Source organism: Cupressus sempervirens, chromosome 2, assembly GCF_028749045.1.
Source record: "Cupressus sempervirens isolate cs-2001-9-10 chromosome 2, ASM2874904v1, whole genome shotgun sequence".
Lineage (NCBI taxonomy): Eukaryota > Viridiplantae > Streptophyta > Pinopsida > Cupressales > Cupressaceae > Cupressus > Cupressus sempervirens.
In genome coordinates, this window is record NC_143119.1 from 492644397 (window position 1) to 492672084 (window position 27688).

At 35.6% G+C, this 27688-nt stretch overlaps 1 long non-coding RNA gene across 1 annotated transcript in view; it reads left to right on the top strand.

Annotated features, from left to right (window-relative positions):
• The window catches only part of LOC149573161 (uncharacterized), a 44726-nt gene extending 20852 nt beyond the window's left edge, over positions 1-23874 (top strand). Inside the window, exons 4-5 of the long non-coding RNA XR_016360044.1 lie at positions 23498-23576; positions 23707-23874. This is a non-coding gene — a long non-coding RNA (uncharacterized LOC149573161). The remainder of the gene's footprint in view (positions 1-23497; positions 23577-23706) is intronic.
• Positions 23875-27688: the final 3814 nt, after the last annotated feature.

The window sequence follows — 27688 nt, forward strand, 5'->3', positions numbered from 1 at the left end:
CAACATTGGTGGACAGGTGATCGAAGAAGCATTTAACATTCCCCAGTACAAGAGCATGACAGTGGTGATGATGGATCAGGCAACCAAGAAATTTTAGGATAACCAGGAAGCTTATTTCATACATCTAAAATAGGATTGGCTACACGAAAGAAAGAAGGGAGTCACCAGATCATCAAGACCCACAATGGTAGACTTCAAATTAGAATATGGAGATCTCATTATGCTCCTTAGCCGGATCATGGGCCTAGCTCAAGGGATGCAATTGAAAAACTAGATGTACTTCTTTGTTGATGAAATTGAAAAAGGGAAAAGAAGATTTGATTGGGCTAGGATCATAAGTGAGAATCTATAATTGCAACTTAGAACCGTACAAAACCAAAAGTAATTCTACATGGGATCTTATTTGTTTTACCTAATTGGTAGATTGTATAAAAGTCTGGGACTTAAGGTCTTGGGAGAAATTGGTAGTGAGCCGGGGCAATATTTGGTGCATGAATGCTATCCATAGCTTCATTTGCACAACAACAAAGATTACAAAATATTTTGTGACGCCTTTGCCATGAAGACAGTAAGGCTATTACAAGGGACACTTGCTAAGAGACTCTCATCGGAAGCAGAAGCAAAGATAAAGAAGTATGAAAGTTGGTTCATCCAATTTCCACAATTCACATACATTAGAGTAGCAGGAAGCACAGTTGGTCCCAAGAGACTTCCAAGGTACCCACTTGACAAGGTAGTTTTGATGGAATTGGCTAGGCAACTCGAGCATTATGAAAGAATAATGAAACTCAGGGGTGAGACGGGCATTACTTTCTCATTTGAAATTGGCAATGATAGTTGCCCCAATTGTGTCGCCTTTGTAGTTGCGGAGAAGGAATTGGAATGGTATCATTTAGGATGGTACAAAGCAAGGCAAGGATTTGATCCTAATGGTCTTGTCAAGGTATCTCACGGAAACGCATTTAAACATGTTCCCACTATAAAAGACTTTTGGGCCAATGCCAAGGATGACTTTTATGTGAGAAAACTAGCTTTCTCAAGGTTGTCGGTGAACATGATGAGAGATATCAAATGGAGAGGCCTTGAGATTCCCGATCAGTTGGAAGATGATGGAGATGTGCTGAGAAGATTATGATACAGTAGAATGAATAGAGTTGAATCCAGTAGATTGGGATGATTATTAGGATCCTTCTTTGGAAGCAGTCACAAGGATAGTAGATTTGCATACTGAGTCGTGGTATAATGAAAAGTTAAGGAAACTACAAAGTCAAAGGATACCCCTTATGAAAAGATGAAGCCAAAAGAGGGTCTAGCGGAATTAGTCGGACAGAAGGGTAAAGGAAGTAGTTGGCAACAAGAAATAGTTAGGAGTAAGAAGAGAGCTTTGGAGGTTGAAAAAAACAAAGAACATCAGGAACCTCCAACAAAGAGACAACATGCAACACTGTCAAGGGAAAGTATAATTGAGGCTAGAGGCCAAGAAGATAACACAAGTGAACAAAGGACCGTGGTGAAAGTGAGCTTTGATTCAGGGTCAAGTGGTTACAGTAATAGCACCGAGTACTCTCCTCTCTCAGAAAATCAACGTGGAGATGACATGGCAGTTACTAGTGAAGAAGGAGATGGTCCGATTAATATTGAGGCAATAAGTCAGGCACCCGAGGCCGTTGGTGATGCTCTGTTAGTTGGATTGAATCCAGATTTGGGGAGATGCATTGCACCACTATGGTTAAGGAAAATGTTTATGCCAAGAGGCGAGGTAGTAATTGCCCGAACAGTGGAAGACGTTTAAGGATTAATAGAGAAGGGTGATAGCGAGAACCAGAAACAGATTGCAAAAATGGTGGCAAAGGTAATCAGAAGCGACAATGATGGTCACCGAAAGGTTCAGATTGCTATACCAACAATCAACAAGGCATTGGATGAGATTGCGACCCAAGAATATGAGATAGTGGAGCATAATTTGGGAAGAAACACAGATGACATGGAATGTGAGGAGATCCAGGAGGGTATAGCTTCAATCACAGAAAGGTTGAGGAAGGCAAATGAAAGGATCATAAAGTTGGAGGCCGAGAACAAATATTGGAGAGATTGCCAGCCTATCCAATAGTTGCACCAGGCAACCCTTCCTCAAGACAGTGGGAGCAATATGGAAGAGATAGCGGCTCAGCTACATGAAGTCAAGGATTGGATCCATGATACAATCCAAGACGGAAAAAATTTCTTGCCTTCCTTCATCTCGACATTCCGGTCATTATTGACTGTTAGAAACAAATTCAAAATATTTGAAGAAGAGTGGAAGGATTTCCTTCCAGTCAAGGATTTAGCTATTCCCAGGCTATAGGCGTTCATTGGGCTACCAAAGACATATTTGGGAAGGGCCAAGTTGGTTGATGAAAGAGGATTGAGTACAGTTGAGTCTTGGTTTGTTGCCTTGACTACCAGATTGAGAACATTCGAGGAGATACAGAATGTAGTTGCACAACACAGCCCAAGCGTCGACACTTCCATTTCAACCATGATGAGCAACGTTGGGGTGGCACTTGATTTTGAAGACATCAGAGAAGAGGACATCAACGAGACAGGACTTGGATCAAGATTGGATGAGTTAGGAAAGGTTGCTATCAAGAAGAAACATTTGGGCACCCTTTCCTCTCTCAATGCCTTTATCGAATATGCAAAAGAATATGAGAAGGACCATGAGAAGACACTACAGGCAACAAGCAGCGTGATGAAATCGGCTGAGCTCAAGATAAAGCATACACCTTGCCCTCCCATGGAAAAAGTCAACGAAAGGCTAGCTAAGTTCATTGCCTTAGCTAAAAGAACGAAAAAAAAGGGAGATTTATATTAGAAGATCATTTGATGTAAGCCCAAAAGTGGCAATTTCTCCTTCTTCTAGGGGAGGACAAGTGTCTAATTCCGATTGGCCACCATTTTGGTGCCTTATCATTGGTTGCTACTTTTCCACTTTTTTCATTGGTCCATTGACGAAGTGGCATCTTCTCATTGGCCGATGGGGTGGCAACCCTAATTAGGGTTTCTAGGATTCAATCTAGATCGTTAGTTTTGCCTCTTTATCTCTATCGTCGGTTGTACATTTTAGCCTCTATATAAGGCCATTTTGCTCTCATTTGTGAGGGAGTTATGTCGGAGAAAATTGTTACATAAGATAATGCCAAAATTGCCTCTCTTTATCATTGTTGTGACTTGCACGGTGATTAAGAACATTTGGTATTGTTGCATGGTTTCTACTTCCACTAGTTAGAATAAGATTTTCATTTTAAAGTTGCTAAAATAGATTTTATTTCAAGTTTTTAAGTAAGATTAAGGGTAGATGGATAGTTGCATGGTAGGATTAGTGGATGTTTGATAGGGATCAATAACTAGGCCACTAGCATCTTAGCGGCTTGTTGGGAAGCCTTGTGGGGTAAACTAGTTTATTTTCCTTTGAATCATTGCATCTATGGAGGTGGAGCCAATGGTTAACTTTTATTAGATTCGATCCCCACCCATTTGCTAATCTTTCCATTCATAGGAGTAGGAGTAGAATAGCAAGTAGTTAGGAGTTGGAGTTTTGAAGAGTAAAGTTAAAAAGACGTAAGTCGTAAGAACATTCACCCTCCATCACCATCACCTTCTCCATCAACATCATTTGACATTCACACCAAATCACCATCACCATCATTCCACCAAAGACCAAATTATCTTCGAATGAATAACGTAAGCTTGCCTACGTGTTTACCAACAAATCAGATTGATATACTGAGTTAGTATCCACAGGTGTAAGGAACATTGGAGTTATTCTCATGTCCCATGAGTATTAACTTTTCAAGAGAGGAATTGTGTGTTTGATAGTTCGTATCAAGTATTCAATTGCTAATATGTTATGTAGTGGTACAAAAATTGACATCAACAAATGGGTCCTGCAATCATATTAGATAACATATGTACCATAATTCTACTAGATATTCTTTAAGGGTTAATTTAATGTATAAATGCATATATGTTACTCGTCATAGATAAATCATTTAAGAAGTCAAGAATCAATTGTTCTATACTTATAAACAACCATAATAGGGGTTGGAGATGAAGCATGTTAGGGTGCTCTAAATTCTCCACCACTAAGCCCAAGAATGCAGATTATCCAAATTTGACCTCTTGGCCCCAAGTGGCAGGAAGTCTTGTTCATCCAGCATGGGGTGGGCTACTTAGAAGGGGAATTTGCACTTGCTTCCCTAATCACGACTCCACTGCAAGGTTCCCTAGATTCACCACAGCTAAGCCCACGAGTATAGAGTATCCAAACTTGATCTCTTGGCCTCAAGTGGCAGGATTTCTTGTCCATCCAACATGAGATGGGCTCATTGGAAGGGGAATATGCACCTAATACCCTGTTGAGGTCCTCCTTAATCCTTTCATGGTAATTTATTGGAGATTACAAATAAATGTTCAGTTACTGTCACTATTATAAAAATGTATATAAGTCATATAATCATAAAATATGGATGTATATTTATGTAATCATATAATATCTTACATACCACAATTGAAATAAGATTGCTATTGACTGCAATATATAGTAGTTTGTGATCTGATTGATCTATATATCTGTTCACTGTTGTCTTATGAACTGATTGGCTTATTATGAGTACTGATTGCTTGAATTGTTTGATTCCCTGATTAGATTCAGATAAATGTTTGTCCTCAGACAATGATGGTTTGATCATAGAGAGTTTTTCAAGATGACTACAGTGGAAAGGGTTTAATGTATGCGACTTCTAATGCTTTTGAGAGTTTAATTCATAACACATCTTCTGCTGCTCTGATATTATCTCAAGTTGCAAATTTGATTTAAGACATATATGCTATTATTTTTAATTTGAATGTGAGTTATAACCAATCTGGGAATTGTCAAGTTTGTAAATAAAGTGAGTTTTCTTACATATAAAGATGAGGATTAGAAGTATGACACATAAATGTAATGTTCTATCTAGAGGTTTTCCCTCTACATGTTAGGAAAACCTTAGGAGTCTCGTGAAGAGATTTCAAGTTGACATATCACCGTTGAGATCAATTCTTATTGGTTGGATAAATTGTTTCCAAGTATTGAGGATATAAGGGTTAAGCAACTACTAAATGTGCTCCTTAACATCAAAAGCTCCATTTTAATTTTGAGATTATTCTATATCACACCTTTTACTTGGAGTTTTCTTTCGTTCTTCCAATGTTTCTTGCTGGACAATGCCTCTATATTGTGTGCTTGGCTCCCTTTAAACTTTTCCAGATTTATGCCCCAGTTCCCATTTTTACTTGCACCTGTGGCACAATTTTTTCATTTAAGACTCTTGGTTTACAAATATGTCCACACTCCCATTTTTCCTTTCACCGGAAACATAATTTTTTTCTTTGAAAATCTTAATGGCCTTCTCTAGGAGGAAATTCTCTTTGATGCTTATCATTCTCATGGGAGCTTTGTGTCTTGATGTTATTTCCAACCTTAATGCTTTGATTTGCATCTTTAAGTGTTGTAGGGTCTTGAGCTCTTATCAAACCTTTGATTGACTCTTTTAACCCTTTTACATCATGTATGCGAGTCTACTTTGAGACATCACTGGTACCATAACTTAATATTTTTGGATTTCAATGACATAATCTTCTATTGCTCCATGTTTAATATTTTTGGATTTCAATGACATAATCTTCTATTGCTCCATGTTTTAATTGCATTAACTCTTTAAAGTACCCTTCGTGGTATTTTTGACCAAACATTTTTATAAGTTATTGAGTGATTCATCACAAGTTATATATTGGTGACCCTGGGTGATAAGGCCAAGATGCAATCAATCACGCACAACTTCCTCCATGTGTAGGATGGTGAATTTAATAGTGTCTTCCTTTGTCATGAGACTAAGTGAGAGATAGGTGTCCATCTTTTTGACTTGTGAATGTGCTGTGATTCTTCCAGATCCATCAAAGTTGGGTAGAGTCATTTTACTTGCCCTTTGTCTTAAATCTTTGTTGGGTTGTTCTCTTTCGTTTCTAGGGTCAGTTTTTCGTAGTGATCTCTAAATGAAATAGTTTTTATTTTAGGACCTAGCTTTTAGTATGCATAAGCAATATCATCAACATTATCTACATGTGGGTTATTTGTATCTTCCTTAATTGTGTGCTCTCTTCTAGGTATAAAAGATCTTTTCAACCTAGATATTGATTCCCTATTGTTATTTTTTGAATGATTAGGGTTGGCATCCCTCCCATTAGTTTGGTTGGGTCGAAGACTATTGAAAGAATAGTTTGAAAACTTAGATTCGACGACGCAAAATAGGACTTGGACTCGTGACTCAAAAAGAACTTGGGAAAAAAAATTGGCAAGGACTCGACAAAGAAGAAAACTGTAGGTTTACAATAAAAAGAAATAAATGAATTTAAAGGAAATAAAAGCCATAATTCAAACATTACGAAAAACTTCACTATTTACTACTATATCTAATAAATCATAGACTTAGAATAATAATAAAGATGGCTGTGTGTATCAAAACTTGGAGTAAAATACATCTTTGTTCTCAATGACTTAAGGCTAATGGGAAGAGTTTAGACAATGACTCATGCTATGCAAACTTAAAGTTGTAGTGTACTTCAAAAATCAAATGTTAATTTGGGGGCAACATGCCCAATGAGGTCAAGGAGTAGCACCCCTTGCAAGTGTTTGTGGGTAGCACACAGTGGGGTCAAGGGGAAATACCCCTTTTGGAGGTTGAGGGGGGAGCCTCTCAAGGGGTCACAGGCTACATTGAACCACATTAAACTCCATGGAGCACATCATTTTAGCGATTACATCCACATAGACCCTTCTCAACAACATAACACAAGGAAAAAATCCAAAAAAAGTATTTTAAATTCGCTTGAGCATCTTAAGCAATGCACAAGACTCTCTGGCAAGGAATCGCAAGTCCCAATCTTAGACTTGTGTGAGCCCAAAGTTAGACTCGTGAATCTCAAACTAGGACTTGACCAAACTTGACTCACAAGTTCATGGCAAGTTGACTCAACCTGATACAAGAATCACGACTCTTGCCGAGTCCCAAGAGTTTTCCAACTATGACTGAAAGTATTATTCATATTTTGGAGGGCTCGAAGTAGTTGTGTTTCCAAAGTTTGATCACAAGAGTTGGGATCATTTGTTTGTTGCACTCCATGAATGCCCTCAATGTTACATCCCAATTTTGGACCTAATTTAAAATGTTCATATAGCCGTTGAGGTTCATATGAAGTCAGTTGATAGTTTAATTTGTTATAATCATGCAAAATGGTAAGATGGTTAGTTGTTATAATTTCATATGAAGATAACATGCTAGTTGATTATCTATCATGAATTCATGGAATTGGAAAGGCGGTTAGCCGTTATGATTATTTATGATTAATAACTTGTTATGGTAATATGATTTAATTGAGGAGAATTTGCTTGTAGGAAGCACGTCGAAAGGTAGGAAGCATTGTCAGAAAAGAATTAGGCATAGAAGCATCACCATCACTGGGCAAATGGGTTGAGGACCTAGCGACTTGAACATTAGGATAAAATCGATGGAACCGCATAAGCTATTAAATAAACAATTTAAAACATAAAATAAATAAATAAAAATATAATACGTACCTTAAAGGTTTGATTGATCTTTTTCAATATTATTTTAATATATACCTATGTACGTACACAGAGATAAATATAAAGTGACACCATAATATTATCTTCTTTATAATATAATGATGATGCCACCTCACAAATAAATCTGTGTATGTAGATAAATATAAACCATAATAATTTCGATTTTAAACCTTCAAATTTTCTTCCAACCTTTATTGTTTCTTTTTCTTGTTTGAAACCGATTTAACACTTGGCACATTTATTTGGCATCCAAGAGCCAAGATAATTCTTTATGTTACGACTTCTTGGAAGCCAAAGAGTTCCTAACCTTTAAGATTTATATTGTGGGTCAGGAGAGACAGGATATTCAAGAAGTCACATTCCCGACTTCCATATATTATTATCGCATTTTTCTTTGTTCATTCTGATTTTTTTCCATAACCGATGCTCTGCTAAATCAATTGAACTTTTTGCAAGTTTCATTCGAAAACCTTTACCTTTCATAGCTGTGCCATTCTTAATACAGTTTTCCGTATGTGTTCTTTTCTATGCTGAGGATTGAAGTTGTATTTATACACTGTGATTATGCCTGAAAGCAAACCGAAGGAGAGCAACACTCTATTCTTATTTCTTACATCACCCGGCTACCTTGTTCATTTGCATACGATTTTTTGTGATCATTTCCACCTTCTTCCACATAACCGACTACCTTCTTCTTAGTGCTGATATCCTTGCTGATACCAGTTAAACTATTACATTAATCCTTCCCACGGTTTCTTGCCCATTCAAATATTCTACCAGAAATTGTGAGCATTTTTATGTTGGGATAGTGTTAGATATTTTGCAAGTAAAGGTGTGGCAAGTAGCTGAATCGTTCAGCAAGACATCATCTCCAAATTTGTCCAGGTTATGTGTAACATCCGAATCCAATATTTCAAAGTCGATTTTCTTGAATCAAATGGTGCAATAACATCGAATTACATAACAGTAAGCTACAGTATTTATCATGATGATATCTTGTTTGATATTACAAAATTGATCCTCTTTAAAGTAGATTTATTAATGGCAAGTGAAAGCCAAGTAACCATAATACGAATCCATGAATCATTATGCTAATGGAGATTAGAGTTAAACAATAATTTTTGCAATCTCTAAGAATATTTTTTTCAAATCATAGATTATGATAAGCTGGAATATATATATATATATATGTGTGTAATATTCATGAATTAGTTGAGAATCAACAGACCGAGCCGATTGCTTTGAGATCCGAGCACTTAGGATTCATCGACTGTATAGCCATGGAAAAGGTGAAGAGGTGAGATGTAGTTTGCAATGACATAGAAATAAAAGTAAGATATAATACATTAAATTTGGAATAATATCATTTAATAACTCATGCATGATCATTTTTATTGTATTCTCCTGCTGTCAAGTCGAGTGGTGTGATTAGATACCAGGATGCACAGTGGATGACAAGATGTTCCATTTCTATTCCGGGTAGGGAGGGTCTTTCTCGTTAGAGATTGTGTGGGAATAAGTTATGGTCCGAGGTTGGGTGGTTAAGCCCTTGACAATGTTTCCTCTTTCCACAAGATGTCGGACGTGCATCAGATAAAGATTAGTTATGCATTCAAACGTTATCGGTAACAGGTATTTTACTTTTATGATATTTATACAAGTAGGAATTATGATGGATTAATTTATATCGTTGAGATCAATTATCTCCTTTGATGTAAGCAATCTTTTTCGTTAATGTAATTGGTAACCAGTTAGATCGGATAATCTTCCAACTGAATATGGAATATATCTATAGGATTGTTATTTCAATTTTTCATTTATATGAATAATGATTATGAGTGTATCTTCTAATCTTATGTTGTTGCCGTAGTTAACAATGGGAAGAAAAGAAATGATACAGTGGTATTAGATGCCCTAAGTGATACAATGGTATCTGACGCCTTAAAGGATACAGTGGTATCTGATGCCCTAAATGATCCAATGGTATTTGATGGCCTAATTGATACAATGGTATTTGATGCCCTAAATGATCCAATGGTTTCTGATGCCCTAATTGATACAGTGGTATCTGATGCCCTAATTGATACAGTGGTATTTGATGCCCTAATTGATATAGTGGTATCTGATGCCCTAAATGATCTGATGGTATTTGATGCCCTAATTGATACAATGGTATCTAATGCCCTAAATGATCCATTGGTAATCGATGCCCTAATTGATATAAGTGGTATTTAATGGAATCATCATTTGATTTTGGTATAGTGGTATTTGATGGTAATCGTCATTTGATCCTAAGTGGTATTTATGGACTAACGTGGGTGTTTGCAGAAGTAACTAGATTGATTTCATTTTCAAATACCATGGCATGTAAATTTTAATTTTCATAGTAAATTCATTGATGGTGTTTTCAATTCTTAGTTATGAAATTTTGTTTAATTGTTTGTAACCGTTAATCTCTTTCACATGAACATGACTGATATAATCGTCTTCCTATGAAAATGAAGTAATAACTGTATTTCTTTGATATGTTAATTGTTGTTAAGACCCAGAACAAGTGGTTGTTACGTATGGTATTAGAGCGCTGGGTTCAACGCTGAAACCTTGGGCTCAACACTGCTTTTGAGAAACTGAGAATGTAATGTTGAAAAAAAATTATTTTACGTAAATGGATATTTTACAATCAAGCTGGAAAAATCACATTAGGAAATCATCCAGAATAGCCAGAAAGGGCTGAGATGATATGAAATGGACAAATGTATAAACTACAAAATCATAAAGATGAAACAAAACTAAGAAATGACATGATTGGCAAGTCGAGTAGTGGTGATCGGGCTTTTTATCCGCCCATTTAAATCCTTGGCCAAGGTAGCTTAAAGGCATGTTTTCCATCTTTTGATTACAAGATTGTCCGTGGTGCCAGTTAATAAGGCAAGACTCGCCTTTTACTGAGCGAACATTCTAAACATCGGTATGCTCAGGTGGCAGGACCACAATGGTACATGCGCCTTATCCCAGGAGGGAGGCCCATTCTTAGTAGAGAATGAGAAGATTAAACGAGGTCCAAATGCCGAGGCTTGCACAATATAAACCAATTGCTATAACCTTGATGAGATGTTATCTAAACCCTGATGATGGCTAAATATTTCTTTTCAGTTGAATGTTCCCAACATTTATTTTATGTAATTATATTTTTGATCATATGAAATGATAGTAATATTTTGTTATCTATTTTGAACTTGAACTGAAGGAAAAACAAAATCGTGAACCATGATTTTGATAACAATCCTTTTTGATGTTGATTAAACGACAAGGTCATTCTATGCTCCAGTATGGAGTAAACACACTTGCATACTTGAAACTATCAATGCTTATTTATGGATGTAAACTTTTGTTTGACTTGAATTTTTCTTGAAACATTACATTGACAAGATGGGTATGAAAGCCTAGGTCACACAAATGGAAAAGATAAACTTCCAAATATTTATAGGCGAATGATGAGTTACTTGATAAGAACCCTATGTAAATTTGTTTTTGATGCTTATGGAAATAACAAGACATACTGAGCTGTTTATATTATTTAGAGATGAGGTATATTTCTATCATGGGATGATTATTCTAATAAAATGTTATTGTGATAAGATGGGCATGAAGGTTGAGGTTACATAAATGGAAAACATAGATCTATTAACCTTTTCAAGTGACTTGTAAGTTTGCAAGGATGATCTACTCATTAATGAGTGCCATATGCCAGAGGGTATGTATAAGTGACTTAAATTATGATCTAGAACTTGCTAGTTGAAGAATTCCAATTTTGAATACTTATCTTACTCGCAATTATTGAACCTTGAAAATTCTCTTATATGAAGATATCAATATGAGGATCGAACTAATGATATGGTGAGTGTCTACATGAGTATGATAGGAATATGAAATAGAATATTCTACAACATTATCAACTCAAGTGATGCTGAGGTGACCACAAGTACGTTAAAGTGAACTCAGGGGATTGTGTGTTTAATTCTATAATATCATGCAAGCAAGCATCTTTATGGAAGTATTAAAGTAAAAATAGACCTTGATTTTTGGTCATGACTTAGATTTGACTCAAATCTTAAAGGAAATGATATCACGATGCTATATATATACATCTTGTATTTGGAATATTCTTTTAGTGTCTAATTGGCAGAGATCATCGAGGACGATGAAACACAAAGGGGAATGGTATGTTACATTCCAAATTTTGGCTAAATTTTAAATGTTCCTTTATAAAGTTCATTACAATTTCAAGCTCATCGAGGAAGATGAAACACAAGGGGAATGGTATGTTACATCCCAATTTTTGACCTAATTTAAAATGTTCATATAGCCGTTGAGGTTTACATGAAGTCAGTTGACAGTTTAATTTGTTAAAATCTTGCGAAATAGTAAGATGGTTAGTCGTTATAATTTCATATGAAAATAACATGTTAGTTGATTATTTATCATGAAGTCATGGAATTGGAAAGGCGGTTAGCCGTTATGATTATTTGTGATTAATAACTTGTTATGGTAATATGATTTAACTGTGGAGAATTTCTTTGTAGGAAGCACGTCGAAGGGTAGGAAGCATTGTCAGAAAAGAAAGGCACAGGAGCATCACCATCACTAGGCAAATGGGTTGAGGACCTAGCGACTTGAACATCAGGATACAATCGATGGAACTGCATGAGCTATTACATAAATAATTTAAAACATAAAATAAATAAATAAAAATATAATATGTGTCTTAAAGGCTTGATTGATCTTTCTCAATATTATTTTAATATATACCTATGTACACACACAAAGAGATAAATATGAAGTGCGTTAAAATGTTAACCTGTGTGAAATTGAATCTGTATTTTTTATGGTTATTCTCAAATAAATTTTGCATAACTAATTATTGTAATTGTATATATATATATATACATACATACATATAATATTATATATATATATGTCTCATTATTACTATTATCATATATATATATATACATATATATACACTCAAGTTCAGATTAAGCATTAATATAATGTAATGTAATCTGTTTATACCTTTGATAGCACATAATTATTTTAATACTACTGATGGCACATGTTTATTATATTTTGCCGATAACTTAATACATACGTAGATCTTTTATTGCCGATAGAAAATAATACAAATTACACTCACGTAATAGTTGGCAGATTACATTACGTGGTGTTTGCTTACCACCGTGAGTGGAAGCTTAAATAGTAATACTAACTAATGTTGCTTTCGATTGTCCAACATTGTGACCCGACTCATAACCGTTGGGTTGTTGGTACGTGATCTTTCATCACGTCTTCTCATCCATACACCTGTACACACACACACACACACACACACACACACACACACACACACACACACACACACACACACACACACATATATATATATATATATATATTATGATCTGCAATGTGAAGTAGATCAATAACAGTGGAAATCGTACTCTCACACTTGCAGATCATAATACATAAAAATCAGTGATATATATTGTTTCAATAAATTATTGAAATCATCAAATAAACATCCAGTAATAGATAACAATATCTTAATGTCTGCATTATCAAAACTCTAAAATGAGATTTACACCAATCTAGATCATAGCATAATAAAACTTTACATGGTATCAGAGCCAAATTGGCAGAGAAATCTCAATTTTTGAAGGAAGAAACAATGGCAAATAACGTTAGGGTGGAAGACAGACTTGAAGGTGCATCGAATTTCTTCTCTTGGAAAACCCGTATCATTACCATTCTGGAAGAACTGGAACTTGAAGAATACATTGAAAAAGATATCCCAATACCTCAAGATGAAACTGAAAAACTCACCTGGAAAAGATGTAATAATAAAGCAAGGAAAATCATTGTTGATTCAGTTAAAGATCACATCCTTCCTTCCATATTAGAGATCAAAAGTGCATATGAAGTATTCAAGACCATAAAAAATACATTTGAGATAAATAACTCAAGTAGACTAATCACCTTAAAATCCCAATTACTGAATACTAAAATGGAAAAAGGAGATTCTATTTACTCTTTGAAAAAATTTCTGAAACGAAGAAACAATTATCTTCCATTGGAAACAAAATCGAAGATCAAGAACTCTCATTAATAGCTCTAAGAGGGCTTCCAATGTCTTGGGATACTTTCATACAAGTTGTAAACAGACCTTCAATTCCTACTTTTGATCAATTGAAAAATGAATGCATAGCAGAAGAATCAAGGCTAATCTCTAGAGGGATCACTTCAAATCAAGAGGGAGAAAATCAGGCTCTTCACACTGTCTCAAACAAAAGAAAGAGGAAATTCAATAAATTTTTTTTTAAAAAATAATAAAAAGAAGTTTAATAAAGATCATTCTCATGTTAAGTGTTTTAATTGTGAGAAAATAGGACACCTTCAGAAATTGACCAGATAGAGAGAAAATTTTAGCCTCCCTTATTGAAACGAAGGAAGATGAAAATCAACTATACTATTCCGCACTTTCGAGTGAAGTAAATTCAGATAAAGAAGCTTGGGTCGTAGACAGTGGTGCATCCCGTCACATCTTTGGATTCAAAGATATGTTTGATACATTTGGAACTTATATCATTGAAGGAGTTACAATTGGAGACAATTCTACCCTATCCTGTAAAAGGTATTGGGACATGCTCTATAAAATTGAAAGATGGGACTACACTTAATCTTAAAGATGTCTTATTTGTACCAGGCATAAAAAGGAACCTAATTTCTATCTCAAGTCTATCCGATGATGGATATCATGTCACCTTCAACAAAGACAAAGTACCATATTGGCCTAATAACTCAAATATGAAAACTGCTATTACCATAGGGTCCAGATTTGGAACATTATATAGATTAAGCAATATTCAAACTCAAGCTCTTAGTCTTGAAACATCCAATGTTAATGAATTATGGCATAGATGACTTGGGCACATTGGGTTTAGTTCTCTTCTTAATTTAGATAAGATAACTTCTGGTACTCCTAAACTAGACTCATCTCATAAAGGAACTTGCAAAGGGTGTGCTCTAGGGAAAATCATAAAAAAACCCTTTCCCTCCAGTGAACATAAGTCAAAATCAGTTTTGGAACTAGTCCATTCAGACCTTTGTGGACCCATGCCCACACCTTCTCTAGGAGGTTTCCTTTATTACATATCTTTCATAGATGATTTTTCAAATGAAGTTCTATCAAAATTCAAAACCTTCAGAGCATTAGTAGAAAATCAGACTCGTAAAAGGATTAAAACATTAAGATCAGACAATGGAGGAGAATATACATCAGATATCTTCAAAAGTTTTTGTAATTCTGTTGGGATTAAGAGGGAGTATACAGTACCTTATAATCCCCAACAAAATGGTGTCACAAAAAGGAAAAACAGAACCATAATTGAAGCTGCAAAAGCTATGTTACATGATCAAAATATGCATGCCTCATTTTGGGCAGAAGCTTCTAAGACTGCAGTATACATTTGAAACAGATGTCCACATTCATTTCTAAAGAATACCACACTTGAAGAAGTCTTCTCAGGGACCAAACCAGATCTAAGTCATCTTAGAATATTCAGATGTCCAGTATACATTCATATACCCAAAGAAAAGAGAACTAAACTTGAACCTTTTGGGAAGAGAGGTATATTTATAGGATATTGTGAAAATTCCAAGGGTTATAGAATTTACATTCCTGGACAAAGTTTAGTTGAGATAAGTAGAGATGTAATTTTTGAAGAGGATTCTGCCTTAAAACTTTCAACTGGTATAGAAGATGAACCAATCTCAGATGATGAGGAAATTAGACAAACTGAAAATCAGAGGGAGCATACACTGGAAGAGAGAGAACTAGATATAACTAATGGGAAGAAAAGACCATTATGGGCAAGGAAGATGCTTGAAGAAAACAATGTGGAACCATATGAGATTTCAAAAGAAAACAAGAGAACTCGAAATCAATCATGTTATATTGCTCTTACAACTGAAATAAACAAAATCGAACCAACTACAGCTGAAGAAGCCCTAAAGTCACAAGAGTGGAAATATGCCATGGTAGAAGAATACAATTCCATAATTTAGAACGATGTTTGGGATATTGTACCTAGGCCGGAAGACAAGACAGTTGTATCTTCAAAATGGCTATACAAAATCAAATACGCTACTGATGGAAGTATTGAAAAATACAAAGCTAGATTTGTTGCTTGAGGATTCTCCCAGAAAGCTGGCATTGACTATGAAGAAACCTTTGCACCAGTAGCTCGTTACACTTCTGTAAGAACAATTATTGCAATTGCAGCATCAAAAAGATGGAAGATTCATCAAATGGATGTAAAAACTGCTTTTCTAAATGGGGTTATTAATGAAGAAGTCTACATAGAACAACCTGAAGGGTTCACCATAAAAGATAAAAAATTATATGTATGTAAACTCGAGAAAGCACTCTATGGTCTGAAACAGGCTCCTCGAGCTTGGTATGAAAGGATAGATAATTACCTTTCCAAACTTGGATACTCAAAAAATGAAGCCGACTCTAACATATACTTCAAAACCACAGATGATGGTATGGTAATACTTGTTCTATATGTTGACGACTTGCTAATAACAGGTGATGATAAATTAATTGAAAAATGTAAACAAAATTTGATAGCTGAATTTGAAATGAAAAATTTAGGGTTATTACACTACTTCTTGAGATTAGAAGTTAATCAAAAGAAAGACTACATTTTCTTACATCAAGGAAAGTACACTCAAGATATTTTGACTAGATTTGGAATGATGGATAGTAAGCCCTTATCTACTCCAATGGAAACAAATTGGTCAAGCTGAAAGAAGAAGCATCAAAATCTAAGGACATTGATCCTACTCTCTTTAGACAAAGAATTGGATCTCTTATGTATCTTGTGAATTCCAGACTCGACATATGCTATGCTACAAATGTCCTTAGTCATTTTATGTGTAAACCTAAGAAGATCCACCTTGTGGCAACATATTTACGAGGATCTATTGGTTTTGGATTAAAGTATGAAAAAGTTGAGATAAATTTCGAAGGATATACTGACTTAGAGTGGGCAGGATGTTCCTCTAATTGCAAGAGCACTACAGGTTGTTGTTTCAGTCTTGGGTTAGCAATGATATCTTGGTTCAGCAGAAAACAATTAGTTGTTGCCTTGAGTTCTACTAAAGTTGAGTATGTAGCCGCTTCCATGGGAGCACGTGAAGCAGTTTGGTTAAGAAAACTTCTATTTGGGCTATTTGGAAAACCTCTAAAACCAACTGTGATTCATTATGATAATCAAAGTTGTATCAAGTTGTTAGAAAATCCATTTTTCCACAATCGATCAAAGCATATTGAGACTCCCTATCACTACATAAGAGACATGGTCGGCAGAGATATTATTAAATTAAGTTATATCAATACAAATGAACAGAATGTTGATATTTTCACCAAACCTCTTGCGAAGTTGAAAATTGTGTACTTCCAAGAAAAACTTGGTATGATATTATTGTAAATACATTTTATTCATGAATACAAATTATTTTTTCTTCTTTTTGCTTGCAAGCTTGTATTGTGAAAAGTGACGACTTTTTTTGAGAAAGGTGACGACTTTTCATGTGTTCTGATCCTATGGTAAAGTGACAACTTTATTTTAGTTGATCTATTTTCAAACAATGGTTAAAATTGTTGTTATCTTTCAAGCCGGATTTTGCCAAACACATTGATAACCTTCATGGGTCTTTTGGGCGATAGTCGGACACCATGAAAATCCATTGTTTTGGAAGTTTGGGTTATCCTTGTTCTTTGGGCCGGATTTTGCCGGACACATTAATAACCTTCATGGGTCTTTTGGGCGATAGCCGAACACCATGAAAATCCATTATGTTTTTCCTTCTTCTTTCTCTCTCTTAGTTTAAAACATAATGATGATTACATTTTTGTTAAACTTAATTCAATTTCCCTTGCTAAAGAGGGAGTGTTAAAATGTTAGCCTGTGTGAAATTGAATCTGTATTTTTTATGGTTATCCTCAAATAAATTTTGCATAACTAATTACTATAATTGTGTGTATATATATATATATATATGTCTCATTATTACTATTATCATATATATATATATATATACTCAAGTTTAGATTAAGCATTAATATAATGTAATGTAATCTGTTTATACCTTTGATAGCACATAATTATTTTAATACTACCAATGGCACATGTTTATTATATTCTGCTGATAACTTAACACATACGTAGACCTTTTACTGCCGATAGAAAATAATACAAATTACACTCACGTAATAGTTGGCAGATTACATTACATGGTGTTTGCTTACCACCATGAGTGGAAGCTTAAACAGTAATACTAACTAATGTTGCTTTCGATTGTCAAACATTGTGACCTGACTCATAACCGTTGGGTTGTTGGTATATGATCTTTCATCACGTCTTCTCATCCATACGCCTGTACATATATATATTATGATCTGCAGTTTGAAGTAGATCAATAACAATGGAAATCGTACTCTCACACATGCAGATCATAATACATAAAAATCAGGGATATATACTGTTTCAATAAATTATTGAAATCATCAAATAAACATCCAGTAATAGATAACAGTATCTTAACGTCTGCATTATCAAAACTCTAAATTGAGATTTACACCAATCTAGATCATAGCATAATAAAACTTTACAAAGTGACACCATAATATTATCTTTTTTATAATATAATGATGCCACCTCACAAATAAATCTGTATACGTAGATAAATATAGACCATAATAATTTCAATTTTAAACCTTCAAATTTTCTTCCAACCTTTATTCTTTCTTTTTCTTGTTTGAAATCAATTTAACACTTGGCACATTTATTTGGTGTCCAAGAGCCAAGATAATTCTTTATGTTATGGCTTCTTGGAAGCCAAAGAGTCCTTAACCTTTAATATTTGTATTATGGGTCGGGAGAGACGGGATATTCAAGAAGTCACATTCCCGACTTGCATATATTATTATCGCATTTTTCCTTGTTCATTCTGATTTTCTTTCATAACCGATGCTCTGCTAAATCAATTGAACTTTCAGCAAATTTTATTCGAAAACCTTTACCTTTCATAGCAGTGTTGTTCTTAATATAGTCTGTTGTATGTGTTTCTTTCTATGTTGAGGATTGGAGTTGTATTTATACACTGTGGATTACACTTGAAAGCAAACCGAAGGAGAACAACACTCTATTCTTATTTCCTACATCATCCGACTACCTTGTTCATTTACATACAATTTTCTGTGATAATTTTCGCCTTCTTCCACATAACCGGCTACCTTTGTCTTAGTGCCTATATCCCTGCTGATACCAGTTTAAACTATTACATTAATCCTTCCCACGGTTTCTTGCCCATTCAGATATTCTGCGAAAATCGTGAGCACTTTTATGTTGGGACAGCGTTAGATATTTTGCAAGTAAAGGTGTGGCAAGTAGCTGAATCGTTTAGCAAGACATCATCTCCGAATTTGTCTAGGTTATGCGTAACACCCGAATCCAATATTTCAAATTCAATTTTCTTGAATCAAATGGTGCAATAACATCGAATTACATAACAGTAAGATACAATATTTATCATGATGATATCTTGTTTGATATTACAAAATTGATCCTCTTTAAAGTAGATTTATTCATGGAAAGTGAAAGCCAAGTAACCATAATATGAATCCATGAATCATTATGCTAATGGAGATTAGTGTTAAACAATAATTTCTACAATCTCTAAGAATATCTTTTTCAAATCATAGATTGTGATACGTTGGAATATATATATATATTTTCATGAATTAGTTGAGAATCAATAGACAGAGCCGATTGCTCAGAGATCCGAGCACCTAGGATTCTCCGGTTGTATAGCTATGGAAAAGGTGAAGAGGTGAGATGGAGTCTGCAATGACATTGAAATAAAAATAAAATATGATACATTGAATCTAGAATAATATCATTTAATAGCTCATGCATGATCATGTTTAGTGTATTCTCCTTCTGTCAAGTTGAGTGGTATGATTAGATACCAGGATGCTTAGTGGCTGTCAAGATGTTCCATTTCTATTTCAGGTAAGGAGGGCCTTTCTCGTTAAAGATTGTGTGGGGATAAGTTATGGTCCGAGGTTGGGTGGTTAAGCTTTTGACAATGTTTCCCCTCTCCACAAGATGTCGGACGTGCATTAGATAAAGATAAGTTATGCATTCAAATGTTATCGGTAACATGTATTTTTACTTTTATGATATTTATACAAGTAGGAATTATGATGGATTAATTTATATCATTGAGATCAGTTATCTCCTTTGATGTGAGCAATCTTTCTTGTCAATGTAATTGGTAACCAGTTAGATCGAATAATCTTCCAATTGAATATGGAATATATCTATAGGATTGTTATTTCATTTTTTCATTTATATGAATAATGATTATGAGTGTATCTTCTAATCTTATGTTATTGGCATAGTTAGCAATGGGAAGAAAAAAAATGATTCAGTGGTAATTGACATCCTAAGTGGTACAGTGGTATCTGATGTCCTAAATGATACAATGTTATCTGATGCCCTAAATGATCTAATGGTATTTGATGCCCTAATTGATACAATGATATCTAATGCCCTAAATGATCCAATGGTATTTGATGCCCTAATTGATACAGTGGTAGTTGATGCCCTAATTCATACAGTGGTATTTGATGCCCTAAATGATCCATTGGTAATCGATGCCCTAATTGATATAAGTGGTATTTAATGGAATCATCATTTGATTTTGATATAGTGGTATTTGATGGCAATCGTCATTTGATCCTAAGTGGTATTTATGGACTAATGTGGGTGTTTGCAGAAGCATCCCTAGATTGATTTCGTTTTCAAATACCATGGTATGTAAATTTTAATTTCCATAGTAAATTCATTGATGGTATTTTCAATTCTTAGTTATGAAATTTTGTTTAATTGTTTGTAACCGTTAATCTCTTTCACATGAACATAACTGATATAACTGTCTTCCTATGAAAATGAAGTAATAACTGTATTTCTTTGATAAGTTAGTTGTTGTTAAGACCTGGAAAAAGTGTATGTTACACTCAATCAGTTTCCCATTTGTTTGCTTATTGCATTGTTTTAAGTGTGGTTAATGGTGGATGCAAATCTCTTATTTTCTCTCTTCAAAGCCGTTTGGCAAAGTTGCATCAACTATCTTCCGTCCCTTGGGGTGGTGGGAATGATGTTTTGATGGCAATTGTAATGTCCCTTGTTGGGATTACCCTAAATTTTTCCATAGAATCACATGTTTAATTATGACAAGAGGTGTAATATAGTTTGAATTATATCTTTACCAATAAATATGTCTTTAGTAAAGATAAACCTTGGAATTGGTCTTGCAATCATCTTAGTTAACATTTGCAACATAATTCTACTAAAGACTGTAGAAGGGTTAGAGTAACATATAAATGCATATCTATATTTATATTACTAATCATTTCAATGTTTTTAAAATAAATCATTAAAAATTCAAGAATCAATAGTTCCATTTCCATAAGCAACTGTAATAGGGGTTGGAGAGGAAGCATCTTGTTAGAGTGGTGGTTGCCGTTGCACCAAAAGATAGATCTGTTGATGCCTGATACAACCACTAGACTTATAGAATACAGGAGGCGATTAGTCCCTTGTCACGAATCTCGAGGGGAGTGCTGACTATTTTGCCAACAATCTCCCCCTCAGTGTTAATCGAGGAGATTCAAACCCATGACCAAGCTTTGATACCACTTATTACAGTGGTGGTTGTCGCTACACCAAAAGATCAACCTATCAATGCCCGATACAACTGCTGGACTTATAGAACATAGGAGGCGATTACTCCCTTGTCATGAATCTCTAGGGGAGCACTGACCATTTTGCCAACAATTAGGGTGCCCTAAATTCACCACAACCAAGCCCAAGAGAGTAGTATAATCAATTATGACCCCTTAGCCCCAACTGGTGGGAGCTCTTGTTTATCCAGCATGAGGCGGGCTACTTAGGGAATACACACTGGTTGCCTTAATCATGACTCCACAATAAGGTACCCTAATTCCACCACAACTAAGCCCAAGAGCATGGGGTATTCAAACTTGACCTTTTGGCCTCAAGTGGTAGGAGCTCTTTTCTGGCCAACATGAGGTGTGCTATGTAGAAGGCAATACGCTCTTGATACCCTATTGAGGACCTCCCCGATCCTTTCATGGTGGTTTATGGAAGATTGCAATAAATAATTTAATAAACCATTACTTACTATCACTATAATAAAGGATATATATATATATATATATATATATATATATATATATATATATATATATATATATTTGGATGACGATTTAAATATTTAATCTTATCATTAACTTGAATTCCACAATCAAGATAAGATCTTTATTGACTATAATCTATAATTTTTTTTGATCTGATCGATCTATATGCTTTACTGCTGTGTCTTATGAACTGATCTGTTTTTTGTGACTACTGATTGCTTGAATTGATTGGTTCCTTGATTAGATGAATAGATGCTTTTCAATCTGTTCATCTTGCCTGTTTGTAATTAACAATTCAATCTGTCTTCTGTTTTTCAATCTCATCTATGAAAGCAGTGTGGAGCACCTTATGTGAATGGCATGTCACACAGATATGTTCCAAAGATCATTTCATTTAATGCCTATCACTTGTTCTGTTGTCTTCCAGCCCCTAATAGTCTTATAGGTACTATTATCTTGACTGTTTTGGAAGTTCACTGTTCAACAAATTAAATGCTAATAGTAAGTGTATATCCATTGTGCACACTGATTCCTCTTCTAAGTAGCATGTGCAGTTTTTGCTTTCATAACATTTGCACCCTTTTTGACAGATAATATTCTTCTTTTATAAAGACGATGGTTTAACTTTTACCTAACGTGACAACTCGACAAGCTTGCTTCATGAACATACAATGCCAGTAAAGACAGCCTTCATACCTGTAGTCTCTTCCAGATACTGATTTAACTTGAACAAATATGTGATCTAATCTTGTAATTCCATTTTTTAGAGGCTTCTTTTTAGCTAAGATGTTATAAAAAACTTATCACATGAGGATAAGCAGTTAAAAGGGTTTTCTATTTGAGTGGCACCTTGATCTAATTTTATTCTTCAATTTCACTTTGTGACTTCATTGATACCTATTTTCCCAAACTCTTGACCTTCCTCTTTTAAACATTACATATAATAGAATGATCACTGCAAAAATGCAAGACCTTCTAAACCAGCCAAGCATGAACTAGTATAAAAACTGTCGTAATGAGAGCAAATGGAACAAAAAATGGTAATACATTTACAAACAGTACAAACTTTGTTAGTGACAAATTCATGATAGAGACATGGTTATTCGCCCAACTATATTGCATTGTATGAGAAACACTTCTGGCCCAGTTGGCAGCCATCATGCATGTTGATTAATCACACATTTGTTACAGATCAACAGCTGATATACTTGCACAAGTTGTTTTACAGTTTTTGAAAAGAAGTGTCTCGTCTTACTTTGTTCATAATAGCTGCGGGGAACTTGTTTTTAATTTAATTTCATTATTTATTCAAATTTATCTTGCATGTGCCATTTTCTCCTTGATATGTGTGTTCGCCTTAAATAAGCTATTAATGCATGACTATTTGATGTAATATAGTTAAGGTTTTGGGGCAATATGGCTCTTTAGCTTGTAAAAGAGAAGTTTTTTAGGACAACTGATTGAGGATGGTTTATGATAATCAGGAGAGCTAGAGAAAAATAGGGCACATCTTCAGAAGAAGATATAAGTCATTTGAATAATGTATCGAGGTGGCCAAATTAGGTAACTAATATCCATCACTCCTGCAGTCATTGGTGTTTCCAATTTTTTAATCTTAAAATTCATTTAGAAAGATAAATTGTATTTCATAATTATAAGATAACTTTTGCAATACTGCTGACATCTTTTGCAGGATCGTTTGAATTAATATGGTCTTTTGTAAGAACACAAAGCTCAGCATTGTCTTTTAGACATGTTTACAGGTTGGAAATATCCTATAAGAATGCATGCACAAAGACTTTTTGTTCTGTATTCTTCCATAAACTTATAAAAAGTGGGACATTGATTGTCTTCTGTTTGACTTTTGATTTCTACCTCTTTTTCACTTCCTTTCAAATTTAGAATTATAAGCAAACTCTCCAATTTGAGTACATAGAAGTTATATACTTTTGGTTTTTCCAATTTTGCAAGAATTGGGTTTAATAGGAAATATTTTAGTTGGATATATAGTGTCACAAACAAAATTTGTGAGAAAGGAAAAGGGAACTCAAGGGGCAAAAAGATTATGTAAAATTCAATCTGATTACTTCAAAATTTTGTAATACTGATGTTGCATTGGACCATTTTCATATCCTTGGGACATTCATATTTTCTTAAGTTGTGTAGGCTACTTTCAGCCTTAACAGTTAGCATAGGTTGATTAGCTCATTGACAGGGTTTTAATCCTTTTTTAGTCATGTTGTTAAGTTTGTACTTGGATTTCCTCATTTAATTTGTTACAGTGCCCCTCTTTTCCAAGACTTGAATATAGTTAAAAGACAACTTGAAGGTCTAGTTCAGAGCAATACTATTATGTAATGACATCTGAAAATAGGTCTATAATGTCATGTCCCTCTCTTAGCAACGTAATTATAACAGGGGATTTGCCTATTACTGACTCTCGTAGGCAAATAATTATGTGAAGAGGGTCGATTTTGTCTTCCAAATAAGAAAGCGGGGCCTACTCATTTGAATATTAAATAAAGGTTGTATTCTAACTTTATAAAGTTTATTATTTAATTTTATAAAGTTAATATTTGTAGTGCAAGATGATTCCGGATAATTTCCGGAAACTTCTCGGCAAAAAGATAAATAGAGGGCATAGGGTTCCTTTTGAAAGCAAGCGATTTTGTGGATTTCATTATTTTTTTCATGTTGGAGCAATTTGTGGTCTTCGGTCTGCAAATTTCCAATCTATCTGTGAGAACGATAACTCTCATGGATAAGCAATTCTGAGGGTGTGAGATATCACTCGAATTATTGCGCTTGGAGGTAGCATTCAGCTATTTCAGGTTGGGCGAATTTGTGGCCTGGGGCCAGCATCTAGGATTTAATTAGAAGGGACAAGTCACTGCAGTTGTGGAGAGGTTCCTTCCCTCTGGAGATGAGCAACCGGTGTTTTCTTTTAAGCTCGCCATTCACGGGAGCATTGTCCTTCCCAAATTCGAGACTTCTGAAACAACTGAAGGAATTCGTGTTTGTTGTCTGATGTCCTTATCGTTGAAAAACAAGGCTGCAGTCACACATAGTAACGGCGGGGTATAGGCGGGCAGATCCGATTAAGTGTCTACCATAGGCGGATATAGAGGAGGACGGCAGTTTCCAACGCAGCCGGAACTTGTTCTTCCAGTAACCAGACAGGTGGCCCTTCGCGGATCAGCACGTCCCTCCATCAGCGAACCATTCGGTGGAAAAAAGCCCCATTCAATTCAAGCGCCAAATTCCTTAGGATATGAAGGAAATATTCCGAATGGTAACCATCGCTGCCGACAACCCATGAAGACATCAAATTCAGGGAGAATTTCGACGCATCAAGCAGAACACCTGTGCAAGCCAACCAGAAACGAGCTCCAGTCATTCGAAACAGTACTATTTGAGTCAGGCAACGAGGTGGATATACAGACGACAGAGGCAAGGGAGCAACTTTAAGTTGGCAGGTTTTAATTTTTAATATATCTGAATTGTTCTTAAGATTTGTAAGAGTTGATTCTCATTGAGTATTACCAGTGTCATTTAGATATTGTTCCATCAGGGCTCTGTTGTTCAGACTTGGATCAGATCTTTCCATGGATGTTGCTGGTAGATTTATTTACATCATGTTGGCACTTTCATAATACAAATCTGAAGATTTCTTGGTAAGCATTTTCAGTATTGCTCCTCTTTAACTCATATGGTAGAGGGGATATTACAGTGGTATCAGAGCAGTAGTCTTGCCATCCTGATTGGGTAAAAGTACTCTAATTTCCGGAGTTGTACTCGAAAACCATATTCAAGAACAGGGATATGGGTGAAAGACAGAGTCCGCCAAGATTTCCCAGGGTCGACGATGATGAAACCAGAGAATTTTATAGAGCCATGACTAACGGACAACAAGAAATAACTCAGACACTACAGGCTTTGACTACCATAATGGAAAGAGTTATTCAGCCCAGGATTCAAGATCAAGGAAGAGGCACATCTGATCACGACGATAGGAGTGTGGCAGGATCACAGGGTGCTCCTAGGCGCAGATCATGGACAACCAATAGGCCTACTCGTCCCACCTTCCTAAGGGAAGAGGCTCAGGAGATAGGAGAAGACGACGCCCCAGAAGATTTCCAGGATGATCTCAGGGCTGCTACGGCAGAATGGCAAGCATTACCCCAGCATGTGCGTGAGCTATTAAACTTTGATCGATATCTAAACCAAAGAAGAGAACATATGAGGAATAGCCGCCAGAATCGGAAGCCTAGAGGGAGTCATGAAAGTGAGTTACAACGAGCTGTCAGTAAACTTACTTTGCCTTTCTTCGATGGGAGTGGTCAGATGACGGCACAAGCTTGGATTCATAAGTTGGACACCTTCCTAGCATTAAGGCCTATGTCTGAAATAGATGCCATCAGATATGCTACCTTGCATCTGGAAGGCGCAGCACATGACTGGTGGTCACATGGAATGGTTACCTTGCAGCACAATCAGGTAACATCATACCAGGACTTCGTGGATAGATTAGTTGAACGTTTTGATAAGAAGGATCCATAAATTTATTTTCGCGATCTTGCACAATTAAAACAGACTGGCAATATCGAAGTTTATATTAGTGAATTTCAGAGGTTGTCAGTCATGGTACCGGATGTATCGGAGAGGAGGTTAGTTATCTTATTTACAGAAGGATTGTCTGAACCCCTCAAGGGATGGATTAAGGCATTTGATCCACCAACACTGCAGGAAGCCATGAGGAAAGCACGAAGTATGGAACTTACAGCTCCTTCTAACCGGTTCACTTCCAGAAGCACTACCTCTTTCAAAGACAACAGGAAGTTTGATAAAAATAAAGGGAAGAGCATTGAAACCAAAGGGAAATCTACCATACCCCTAGATACAGAAGCATTAAATGACTTGCGAAGGAAGAAACTATGCTTCTATTGCAAAGGTCCATATGATAGGGATCATGATTGTCCCTTGCGACCAAAAGGAAAAGCCAATAGAGTTATGTGGGCATATTATGAGGGATCAGATTCCGACAGTACGGAGAAAGAGGGTGAACATACTGGTTCAGAATCTGAGGAGGAGACGGGAAAGTCAGAACAGAGAGAAGAACCTGAATTGCATCTACAGCAAGGGCGCTTGTCTAGCATTCAACAGGAAGGATCTTTTAGGTTACGTGGTGTCCTAGCAGGGCAGAAGGTGATTACATTAGTTGATACCGGAGCTACACATAACTTCATTGATGCAAGATTGGTCGAGCGTCGTGGTATTAAGACAGAAGAATTTGAAGGTCTTCGTGTACAGGTTGCTGACGGATACACTCTTAAGTGCAACAAGATAGTTAGAGACATGCCTTTACGCCTGAACAATTATGAGTTCAAAGCAGATTACCACGTGGTCAATATGGGTGATTTGGATATTGTTTTGGGAATGACATGGTTACGTTTATTGGGTGAGGTTACTTTTCGACTCAGGGACATGGAGATTAAGTTCGAAGTAGATGGGAGGCAGCATGTATTGAGAGCTATTCGGAACAGTGATATCCGAACGATCTCTCTTAGACGATTGGAAAGATTGGTGCGACATGAGGATCTTGAATGGGCAGCCATGTGTACTCTCATGCCTACACAGGAGGAACAACCGAAGACAGAATATCATTCCGACATACA